The following is a 7,426-nucleotide window of genomic DNA, read 5'->3' on the forward strand; positions in this document are numbered from 1 at the left end:
TGGCATCAGTAGCCTCCGGGAGATAGGGGCTGATTACGGGAGACTCCCAGTGAAACTGGGAGGGTTGACTACCCTAGGTCAGACTAGATGATCACAATGGTCCCTTCTGACCTTAAAGTCTGTGAGTCAATGAGATTTGATTCTATAGGCTGATGGTGAAAGAAGTGTAGAAAACCAAAGTGCTAGCAACTCGGCATTTGCTCTGTACTTGCAGAAACATTTGTTGCTTAGCAGTATGAGCAAACGTCTACACCTATGCCAAAATGAGCACTTGTAACTAGAGGCTAATAGCGAATTTCAAGTGGGTGATAAGGGGTGCTGGCAGCACATAGGTGGTTAAGTGCAGTCCCCTGAATGGAAATGCTAGGGAGCAGCCATTCTTATTTACTCCTCCTGACAACCAGAAATGTTGTTAGGAGCTGCATTAGAAGAAATTGATAACATCAGCCATTGACACGAATATGTCTAAGGGTTATAAGAAAACATTCTCTCTCTTAGCTAGCCGTTCAATGCTTCATGATATATGCTGGGTCCAGTGAGCTCACTGGCCCACCAGCCGCTACTAGCAGTTCCCCTCCATGTATTTCACTCTGTTGGACAATGTATAGGAGAATACCTTGCTGCGCAGCCCTACCTGAGGCTCAGTTCCGATTTTAGGGCTCTCTTGTGTACATCCTGCAGGAACACAGCATCGGTCTCACAAAGGCCTGCTCCCATTGAAGCCAATGAGAGTTTTGCCCTTTACTTCAATAGGAGTAGGAGTAGAAATGTATCTAGAATAGTTCTTAATTGAGCTTCATTAAAGCGTTAAAGCATTTGTTATGTTTCATCCTATATTACAATTTTTATGACTAGTATTTTAGTTTTGTGGCAATTGTAATGGTTCAGTCCTGTCTTAGTTTCTTATATTATATCTTTTTAATAATTTCTTTTAAGCTCTGTTATTAGCTGCATACGGGGAGAAGATTTTAAATAAATAAATAAACCTTCTACACATGACATTATCCACAGGAAGGAGAACGTGCAGCCCATCATGTTTCTTTTACTTGGTCTGTCTGACTAACAAAGTTTTGAGTAAAGTTCTATTGTATTTGAATATTTTCTGTTTAATTGCACTCAGATACTTTGAGTTTTGCTTATATAAGGCCCAATCCAATGGTCTCTGAATTTGGATGTTTTTAAATAAAAGATATGCTCTAGTTCAAACAAGAATTAATCCAGCGAAGTTCTATACAGAAAGTCAGACTAGATTATCACAGTGGTGCCTTTTGCCCTTATAAATCTATGAAATCACTCCACTGGAATCTTTTCCTTCAGTGGGAGTTGGATCAGGCCTTTAATTAACAGAGTACTATAGGTGTCTATAATCTGAATCATAAGTAGAGTTTTGATCATAATACAAATAATTGAGGGCTTTTTAATGTACTTGTCAAATAATAAAGGTGGCTTTAGTTTATTTAAAATTTGCAGTACTGTGATTTTGGGATTTCCATAAAATTCTGAGAATTAATTGTAAAATCCTAGATTGGTAAAACCTCTCAGCTCCATATAACTATAAGTATATTGTACAAATATCTGAAGATCTTCATGTTCCCCCACCATGTTACCTTACCTTATATTGAAAGGGGCCAAGTAAGCACAAACCTATTTTGGTAGCATCTAGAGCAGACATTCTATTAAACAAGGTGAAATTGTACCCCAAATTAGCAATATTAAGATTGGCCATTGATGGATTGTCATTCCTTCATTTTCTAGTAGTACCTAGTTTTGCCAAGGATATTAACATGAATCTCTATTTCCACATACTTGAGTCTATATCTTCTAATCTCCAGAGCATCTAAAAAAAGACAAGTTGTTTTTCTAGAAATAGAGACGCACCAGCTACAAATAGACATTTTTGCTTTGCAAGTCTTTTAGTGCAAAAATATTGTAGAACATTTGTGAATTTGTTCCAAAGTGATACTTCCATTTGAGGCAGAGAAGAGATATGAATGCAATGCCTGGGCCCAAAGAAATTAATGAACAGAACTTTCAGAGGCCTTCCCTTTTGGAAGCTCTACCTGTTAACTAGGTGGTTAATAAGTAGACTACTGTCATGGAGTTTCAGTTGAAAGAACTATATCTTTTTCTTCTAATGGCATTCTGCACCAAAAAAATTAAAATTCTGCGCACAATATATTAAAATTCTGCAAATTTTATTTGTCAAATAGATGTGGAGGCTCCAGCATGGCAGGCCACTGGCTGCACAGAGGTGGGAGATCACTGTGCAGCTAGCCCCCATCCAGGACACAAACTAAGCGGTGAGGCTACACCCAATCCTGACACAGCGCAAGGACTGGGCCTGCCCCAGAAACACCCCAGGGCCCTGCCCCTCTGTGTGAGCAGGCAGGCACAGCAAGGCAGGATCCAAGTTTGGAGGGGCTTAATGTGGGGGGATCCAAGTGTGGATTGAGAGGGTTCTGTGTGGGGCAATTTGGGTGCAGACAGCTCAGTGGGGGATCTGGGTGCAGGGGGAATCTGGATGCACAGGGGCTTGTTGGGGGGTTCTGGGTGCAACGGTAATGGGACTCTGCAGTGGGGTCCAGGTGAAGGTGGTTGGGGCTCAGTGGAGGGGCTGGGTATGTGGGGGATAGAGCTTGGCAGGGGGGTCTGGGTGTGGGGGCTTTAGTGGTGGGTCCAGATGCTGGGGGAGTGGGGCTCAGTGGGGTGGGGTTACAGGTGCAGGTTGGTGGGCCTTGGTGGGGTGGGGATCCAGGAGCAGGTGGCTCATTGGGGTGGTCCAGGTGCAGGGAGGTAAGGCTCTGTGGGAGGGCTTGGGTATAAGGGGGTCTAGATGCATGGGGATTGGGTAGATGGGGGTGTAGCTCCCTGTACAGGGATCCCTCCCCATGCAGCTGAGGAGCAATGGATGCAGGAAGCCGGAGGACAGAGAGTTTGTAGAGCTTCCTGCAGCCAGGGGAGAAATCTGGGGTGGGTCTGACCCAGCCCCAGATGCCATGCAGGGGAGGAAGAAGTCCTATCCTCCCCAACCAGGACTAGCAGTTGAGTCCGGCGCAGGGTAGGAGCCACCAGCCAGGTCTTCCCCAGTTCCACCTCCTGCCCCACAGTGATTTACCTCTCTGCTAGCTGCCCTGGGCACCATACTGGGAAACGTACTGCTGGGGAGGGTCTCATTATAGCTCTTGTGGCTTCCCTTTGCTTCCCCATCAGCAAGTCATTTTTCTGCGGGGAAGCAAAGAAATTTGCAACGGACATAAAGGCTGCACATATGCAGTGGCATAGAATTCCCCCAGGAGTAAGAATCTTTTAGTGACACTATACAAATGGCATTTTGCTAATCAGGTCTTTACCCTGTATTTCTTATAATTCCTCACTACTTACCTTAAATGGCAGTTAGTTTTCCTTCTTTTTACTCCTGTTAGCGCTGCAGAACTCCTATAACTATGGGAGAGTAACATGGATTTTGTTCTGGCTTACACTTAATCATCAATTAAGTTCCAAATACAGAATTGTTATTTGATGTGTTCTAATCTGACAGAACAGTTTGACTTTCTGTGGCTCATAGTAACAAATACTTTTATTTGTAAACTGAGCGAATTTGATCTGAAAGTCACAAAACACATGAAACCCCATAATATTTGTCATGAATATTTCTCAAAGTGTACTCAATTTAAAAATTTTAGCTGGTTTCTTTGAGGTTTTTCTTACTCTTCCTGTGATTCTGTGGTGTGGATTTTTCTTCTTGCTATCGGAGAATGTTCATTCTATCTTACTGAATGACTATTTCTGTCTCTGAAATTAGTTTGTTCCAATGTCATGTCGCCTGATCCAAGCTTCCTGTAAGTATTATTGCCATCTATTTTTTTTCTGATTTACTTTTATTCAGTTTCTTCCCACTCCCTGTGCTGAAGATGAAGAACTGGTGGTACAGGATGTTATTGGCTTGTGCTTGATCTCAGCTGCTCTTGCTTCTGAAATCATTGCAGAAGAATCTAACTTTTAGTGTTGGAGGCTTCATGATTCTGCTGTGAGGTCAGATGGGTGGCCAGTTACTACCTCCATTCAAACAACATGGATTTGCTAACTCAGCAAACTTCTCTGTGTCTTAGGTCTTGAAGTTGGGCATTCTGAGACTGACAGACTCAGGGCAGAATTACCTGGCTTAATTGTCCAGTGGGTAATTGTCCAGTGGGAAATATCCTTTCAGTTTTAAGTATAGTCATAGGTTAGTCTATATGCTTTCCATAAGGATCAGTCCTGCTTTGCATTTAAAGATTGCATTAAAAAAAAGAGAGAAAGACTGAGCTTGGAACAGAAGGTGGTTTAATCTCACTTAATTAAAAGTGGACAAATTTAGTCCAGGTACAAAACTACTTATGGAAGCAATATTCAACAGCTATTATTATTTTAACTCTAGCCCCCACCCAACCCTAAAATTAAAAAAAACAGGAGTTAATGCACCTGCATCTATCCATAGACTCTCAAGCAGCAAAGTACTGCCTCCATTGGCACCTAATGGCTTCAAGTAGAGAGGGGATTCTTTCCTCTCCAACCTCCTCAGAGAAACCTTGGCACAAAGCCTGTTCACTCAGTTTATACAAGCAGGGAGGATTTGAGTATTAGTGCAGACTCATTTGCTTTTAGTTCTAGTATGATGAACCTGTTAATTTTGTCCTCTGCATTTTTTATCCTTTATTACGAGACTGTAAATAAACTCCTTAATTCCCATTAGCAAAAGAGTATTGAGAGACATAAATAGGAGACATTTTAGTCTTCTTTTTGCCTATATTACTTATAATGTAGCTGCAGACTAGTAAGACTAGAAAGTTTTGGTCATAGCATAATGTGGGAAATATAAATTTACAAAAACAAGATTGTAAAAATAATGCAAGCAAACAATTACATATACCAAAAATAGAATAATAATTCTACAAAACCCTAACATGTCAGTATATTGTCTTTTTACAGTACTAATTTGTTTCCTGATAATGTAGGGTTACCAGATAAGGTGGTTCAGAGATACCAAATAGACTTATAGTGAATTTCTTTTAAATAGTGACTTATATTTCCTCATTAATCATAAGCTTTTTAAAAAATTCCTACTACTGTAATATGTTCTAAAGAAAATTGTCAACTCAAATTATTACAAAATAATGTAAAGCATTAGTATTCTTCTGTACTATGATTCATGCAGTACATTAACATCTTTGGTTTTCCCTACGATTCATAAGTATCCAAAACAGCATGGAAGTTCTGGTATTTAACTCATCAGTTACATCTGGAATTTAAGAGGTGTTTATCTAAGTTATGGCTTTCGAAGGAATTTTTCTTTTTTCTGAAGTTTGAATTTATATAAACATCTTGATTTTTCTATGGTACTTATCATATGGTATCTGAGTGCCTCCCATGGTTACAGTCTCTTGACCTCTACACCACTGGCTCCATGCCCGTGGGATTTGGTGAAGTTTAGTGCACACATCCTAGGTGTAGGGTTGCCAGGCATCTGGTTTTTGACTGGAACATCTGGTCAAAAAGGGACCCTGGCGGCTCCGGTCAGCACCGCTGACCAGTCCATTAAAGGTCCGGTTGGCAGCGCAGTGGGGCTAAGGCAGGCTCCATGCCTGCTCTGGCTCCACGCAGCTCCCAGAAGTGGCTGGCATGTCCCTGCAGCCCGTAGGTCCAGGGGCAATCAGGGAAGCTCTGCACACTGCCCTGTGCCCCCAGTGCCGGCTCCACAGCTCCCATAGGCCAGGAACCACGATCAATGGTAGCTGCAGGGGCAGCACATGCTTGCACGAGCAGTACATACTGCACAAAACCACCTGGTCATGCCTCCGCCTAGGGGCCAGACATGCCGGCCGCTTCCAGAAGCAGCGCAGAGCCAGGGCAAGCAGGGAGCCTGCCTTAGCCCCTCTGCACTGCCGATCAGGAGCTGCCTGAGGCAAGCGCCGCCCAGCCGGAGCCCATACCCCGAACCCTCTGGACTAGGTCGGAGCCCCCTCATGCACCCAAACTGCCTTCCAGACACTGCACCCCAACCCTCTGCCCCAGGTCATAACCCCCACCCTCACCCAAATCCCCTCCCAAATCCCGCACCCCCTCCTGCACCCCAATCCTCTACCCCAGCCCTGAGCCACGTCTAGGAGCCTACACCCTCCTCACATCCAGACCCCTGTCCAAGCCCTGAGGCCCCTCCTGCACCCCAAATCCCTCATTTGCGAACCCACCCCAGAGCCCACACCCCCAGCTGGAGCCTGCACCCCAACCCCCTGCCCCAGCCCTGAGCCTGCTCCTGCACCCTGAACCCCCTCATTTCTCGCCCTGGAGTCCGCAACCCCCTGCCCCAGCCCAGTGAAAGTGAGTGAGGGTGGGGGAGAGCAAGCAATGGAGGGAGGGGGGGTGGGGCCTCAGAGAAGGGGCAGGGCAAGGTTGTTTGGTTTTGTGCTATTAGAAAGTTGGCAACCCTACCTAGATGGAAGAAAGGGGCGGAAGAGCTGCAAGGGGACTGTCACAGGTTTTGTCTGTCTCGCTATTCCTCCAGTTAGTCTTTCATATCCTTTGTAACAGCAGCATTAAGAAACCCTTAATTTTCACTTAACTATGATCTTCTAGGATTGAAATGGTGGTTCTACTGGCATGTATTGAACCATGTCCTTTGAGAAAACTGCTAGTTCCAAATTAAACCTTCTGATGAGATTTCAAAAAACCACTAGTGCAAAACACAGATGTGACACTTGTATTGGCACAGGAGGTAAAGAATAAACAAACAGGAACCTGTTGGCAATTTTTATTGACCAACTAAATTAAAACAAGCACAGGGGTGGGGGGACAGCTAAAAATAAGATTCAGTCAATTATTATTAGATAAAGGGGGGCAGGGCCGGCTTTAGGCCAATTCAACCAATTCCCCTGAATTGGGCCCCGCCCCTAAGAGGGCCCCACCCCGAAGCCCTGGTACAGTGTTCCGGCAAGAGCCGGTGCGCTGTACCAGGGTGGCCTGGCTTCCCCAGTGGGCAATTTAAAGGGCCTGGGGCTTCCAGCAGGGGCTGGAGCCCCAGGCCCTTTAAATTGCCACCAGAGCCGCACTGCTGGAGCCCTGGGGTAGGGCTGCGCAGCTCTGGGGGCTATTTAAAAAGTCCGAGGCTCCCGTTGTTTCTACTGCCCCAGCCCTTTAAATAGCCGGGGGAGCCCCGCCGCTTCCCCAGAGCTCCCTCCGCTATTTAAAGGGCCGGGGCAGTGGAAGCTGGGGAGCCCCGGGCCCTTTAAATAGCCCCCGAGTTCCGGGCTGCTGCTGTTACCCCGGTGGGGGAGGGAGGAGAAGGGGGCACTTACCGTACAGGGTGGGCTGTACCCCCTGTACCCGCACCCCTTGCCCGCAGCCAGCCCCTGCTGCATCCCCTGCCCGCAGCCAGCCCCTGCTGCACCCC

Source organism: Malaclemys terrapin, chromosome 2 (assembly GCF_027887155.1).
Source record: "Malaclemys terrapin pileata isolate rMalTer1 chromosome 2, rMalTer1.hap1, whole genome shotgun sequence".
NCBI classification, from domain to species: domain Eukaryota; kingdom Metazoa; phylum Chordata; order Testudines; family Emydidae; genus Malaclemys; species Malaclemys terrapin.